The sequence below is a fragment of the Penaeus vannamei genome, chromosome 18 (genome assembly GCF_042767895.1).
Source record: "Penaeus vannamei isolate JL-2024 chromosome 18, ASM4276789v1, whole genome shotgun sequence".
Classification (NCBI taxonomy): domain Eukaryota; kingdom Metazoa; phylum Arthropoda; class Malacostraca; order Decapoda; family Penaeidae; genus Penaeus; species Penaeus vannamei.
Window position 1 is genome coordinate 30,675,131 of NC_091566.1, and position 5,000 is coordinate 30,680,130.

Below are 5,000 nucleotides of genomic sequence, written 5' to 3' on the forward strand. Positions count from 1 at the left end.
AGCCCTGGAATACAGTTGGCCCTTAACCCAGAGGCACCTAAGTAAATGCAATGTTCACACTACCTTTTTTTCAAATTTGTTTACAAATAAAGGTCTATGCAATTTAACCTGTTTACCTTCATCCTTGATTTTTTTTCTCTTCATTTTGATGACTACTATTAACATTATTGTCATCAATGTTACTATAATCATTAGTATCATTATCATTATAACTAATATCATGATCAATATTACCAATAACATCACTATCACTATTATCATCACTATTATCATCATTATTATTAACATTATTCTTATCACTATAATCATCATTACCATCACCATTATCATTACTACTATAATCATCATAATCATTATCATTGTTATCATCATCATCATCATTATATCATTATTATTATCACTATCATTAACTTAATCATCATTACTATCATCATTATTGTTAATATTATTAACATGATTATGGTTACTACTGTCATTATCATAATCATTATTATGCTCCTAACTTGGTTACATTAATAACAGCTATTCAAATAAAACCTTTCGTCATGAAAATTCAAAGAATGGGGTAAACAGGTGAGATACAGGTAAATCTTAAACATGACAATGTTGCTATTTACTAAAAGTTGAGGAAACATTATAAATATCTCAAAATTGATGAAAGATACTGCAGTACAATTGTAAGTACACGGGTAATATACTGGCATCATCAAACACTAAGCTGTGATAAAAAAAAAAAGAAAAACATTGGGAAGCCCTTTCACTCTATAACGCATTCACTGAAGAAATTACATGAGGCTGCCTGAGGAGCAATTTGGAGATAGCAGGGTTTTTAATAAAATGTTCTTTATCCCATTAATAAATACGTCTCTTAGCCCTTCATCCTTGGGTGACATTTCCCATGATGCAATGACTGTTTGTAGACAAAATAGTGGGTGGCATCACATCTCGACCCTTCCCACGCCATGGGCTCATTGGGCAGAGCTTGTTTTTCTCAGTTGAGGCAGCTTCATGCCTATGGCAAAGCTTTTAGGCAATAGCACATAAAGTGAAGGTAAAACTTCAACATTTTTATAGTAACCCCTACGATCCAGATGACATTACAGTCCCATCATGGTAAAATCTGGATCGAGGGCTGGGTGACATGATTATGCCTTCCTCAGGTAAAATGGCTTTTGGCCGGGTGACACACACTTGCTGTCATGAGTACACAATCCCCTTGGAGTGTGATTTGACTCATTTGGCGCTTAGAAGGGGCCTTTAGCATGTAATGTAATGGGTGTAAAGACTTGAAGAACACTGGCTCCAGGGAGGATGCCATTTCTATACTGCACACTATATTCCTGGTTGCTGTGACTGCATCGCAGGTTGTGTTACAGAAGATAGAAAATTACGAAATAATGAGATATATGCCACATATAGCCAAATTTTCCATATTTTTTTTCTTTATTGCACTGAGCCATTTACTACATAAAGATGATATGGAGTCTGTGCAAGATAAATAAGCTATTACCATCTAGGTAAAGCAAATCAAAAAACAAATATGGCCATTGAAAAATGGCCAAAAGGATAAAAAAATTGAAATTAAAAGCTTTTAGATGCCGAATGTTGCTCACAAACTACCAAATGACCTGTTTGCAAATAGGGAAACTCATTGCGCACCAAAAACGCAGTGATCATGTCCACGTAACAAACTTTTTTTTACCCGCAGATATTGGGTTGAACATATCTATATTGATTAAATTAAAATAGCTCCAAATTCATTTGGAATATTCTAAGAATAATCCAATGATAGAAAAAAAGGGAGTTTCTTCTTACAATTCTGTTTATCATACACATTAACCCACCGGCGCTGGTATATTTTGAAGCTGAAAATAAAAGTTTCTGGGCAGCTACAAAATCTGCGTGTGGGGCCCCAATACAGCGTCACACCGGCGGGACACCCAGCAATTTTTTCCCAATATTTCTCATGTGGGACACCCGTCATAAATGGGTTAATGTTAAATTTATCACTACTTAACAACTGTTTCAAGGATGAGGAAAATAAGTCAACACAAGAGGAGGTTGTGCAGAGATATATTAACCCTTTCACTGATACGCTCTGAAATCATTTGCATCCCGTGTGATACGCCTTTTCAGTATTTTCTGAATAACATTTTCTGAAGTTTTGAATATTTCTTTTTGTAGCACAGATGTATACAATTACCATACCATTGGGCAATAAATACATTTTCAATTATTAGTTATAAAAAAAAAAAAAATTATTGTTGAAGTTAGTCGTACGCCCGGCAGCGTCGTTTCACTTAGTTCAGACACCAATAATATCTTTGACAAACAAGAGCAGGCAATACCTGACAATCATGTAACAGCTTCTGTTGTTATACTATAAATTTGTAATTTATGAAAATGATTTTAGTAAATATATGAAATTGTAGTTTTCCACATAAACGTGAGGTTTACAACAATGTAAAATTACAACAGATACAACAATCTTTTTTTTTTAATCTTTTTATGTACAGGCATGCTATATTATTATTCTAGAATGTTTGCTTTGTGTGATAATCCTCAAAGCATGGAATTACGCACAAACTAGCATTACACTCTAGACACATAAATGAAGTAAGTGCCTTCTTCTTCTGCTTGACATGGGTGTGACAGCAAACAAAACACACCTTTTGGGCGCGCTCCGCCATTTCACTTTATTTTCACACACACACACACACAAATGTATTTACACATAACGTCTGTGTTTATTTTCTATTTTGTTACATGCGTACATTGATGCACGTATCTGATCGGAAGCCCTCAGTATGGTCATTGAATGATGTACATATCAGGGAAAGGGTTAAAGGAAAGTCAAGCAAGAGCAATAATGGGGAAATGAGAATTAGGAAAATCCTTAACCTATATAAAAATCAACAATTATAGTCTGATTTCATTTGCCACAATGTTTATGCAACTGCTATCATAAAATGGGGTTTTGCTTTTTATATGACATGGTTTCAATACAAATCCACATTTCTTTTGCACTTTCATATCCTTTTTTTCAAATCTTATATTTCCTTTTCAGATGTATCATATGTAATCTGCTATTACTTCCCTAGACACTTCAGGGTGTATATTTCATGACAACTATTTGCCAAATAGTCACTTTCCCAGCAGACACTACGCCAAATTAATATATCCCCAAATGGAGTATAATAAACTTAACAATGACCATTTCCATTTCATGATAAAACTATAATCAACAAAAAGACGTTTACTCAAGACTTTTATTCAAAACATAATAGGGGAAAACATTCATTCAAAAGAAAATATGTATGAATTCTTAAGGGGACTGTCCCTGGTGGTGGTGGTTGTGGGAATAAGGGGGTTTAAGGGGGGTTTGATTGTCATAAAAAAACAGGACATGGATTTTCTTTATTTTTGGATATCTGATGTATTTTAACATTTTGCTTCTTTTAAGACCTAATTTGTGTTTTTTATTGATTTTTTTCATATACCTGTGCGGTTCTTCCCGCACCCCAGAGGATTATGTATTGTCATGAAAAAAAAGAAAAAAAAGAAAGAAAGAAAAAAAAAAAAAAGAAAAGAAAAGAAAAGAAGAAAAAAAAGTTAATGAACAATGAATTCCTACAATTGAAAAACACAAACAAAAAGTTTGATATTTGAAGTTAATATTTTGTATCTTTTCATTTATGAATCTTTACCATTTCACTACTGTAGCAACTACTATCATTTCTCTTTCAAACTCACTCTGTTGCGTAAAAAATATGATAATTAGTCTCCAAGTTAGAAAAACAAACAAATGTATCATATTCGCTCCTTTAAAGTGAGAGTGTGGAAGGGTGAAAATCAATGACATAGCAGTAAGGAGACTTTGGGTTCTCACCTTGTGGGTTGCCTCAATTTTTTGTTGTGGGAGTTTATATTCACTCGTATATGAGTATGAATCTGACCGTAACTCATTTTCAACCACTCCGACCCAAAATACTCCTCCACCATCAGGGACGGTCCCCTTAAGAAATGTAATTGACGTTTTTCAATCAAATCATATTCAGTACTGTACTGCTAATCAACATTCAATTGGAATACAGTTACAACTCTTACACTGTTAAGTTAGTCAGTCTTAGTCAAGCATCTGTCTGCATTTGCCAGAATGAACTTTAACCCGTTGGATCCGGTTGCGTAACTGAAATCACTGTGCCAAAAATACAGGTAATGGGTTGCTTAAGTTGCCAACATCCCAGGCTTGTGGCACATAGGCCAGACACTCATGAACACCTATGAATTGTGACAAGATTCTATGCCTCCCCTTTGCATAGTTATTTTATGTAATTTTTTAAAGCTTTATTGCCATTTTCCAATGTCCATATTTATCTTTTGATTTGCTTTACCCAGATGGTAATAGATTATTTTCCTTGCACAGACTCCATATCATCTCTCTATGTAATAAATAACTCAATACAAGGATAAAACTATGCAACATTTGGTTGTGTCATTTATCTCATTATTAAAAAAATTCAATTTAACGTAATACACCCTGCACCACTGGTCACAGAGGCCAGGAATATGGTGCGCAGCATGGAAATAGTGTCCTTCCTTGAGCCATCGCTCTTCCAGTCTTAAGCACGTTACATTTCACATTCTTTTATCGATGGGATTCATTTGGCTTCTAAGAGCCAAATGAGTCAGATCACACACCAAGACATATGTGCACTCGTGGCGAGTCTTTTCTATGACCCTGGCCTTCATTAATGACAGCAATTTCGTGTCACCTGCTCAGTGGCCAAATTGCCTGATGACGGCATATTTACATCACCCGCCCCTTGACTCGAGTTTTTCCATGACATGACTGCAATGTTATCCGGGTCCAATGGGTTAAGAATGATAGTGGGAGAAAAATCATGATAAAAAATTTCTCATAGAAGATCTTTCAACTGTAATTATTTGCAATTAAGTAATACATGTATTTAACATTTGTGCACATTTTTTATTACCTT